Source organism: Tupaia chinensis, unplaced genomic scaffold, assembly GCF_000334495.1.
Source record: "Tupaia chinensis unplaced genomic scaffold, TupChi_1.0 Scaffold143584_1, whole genome shotgun sequence".
Lineage (NCBI taxonomy): Eukaryota > Metazoa > Chordata > Mammalia > Scandentia > Tupaiidae > Tupaia > Tupaia belangeri.
The window spans coordinates 8,850,453-8,850,716 of NW_006203430.1; positions in this window are offsets into that span (position 1 = coordinate 8,850,453).

Sequence of the window (264 nt, forward strand, 5' to 3'; positions counted from 1 at the left end):
AGCGGCCGGGAGATGCGTTCCTCCCACTGAGGGAGGGGCGCAGCTCTGCAAGGTCCGAGGGGTGGCGGGGTCCGAGGTTCTGGCAGCCCCTCCTCGCGACCAGAGAGCCCCCGACGTTCCTGGCCCCGGCGCCGCCTCGAGCCCCTTGGAAGTCCCGTCACGTCGCCTCCAGATTATGCATTAACCCGATTTCAGCCGCATTTCCTGGCGGGGGGGTGCAGGAGGGAGACGTCCGTGCGGGTGGGGGAGGAGCGTCCGTGGGGG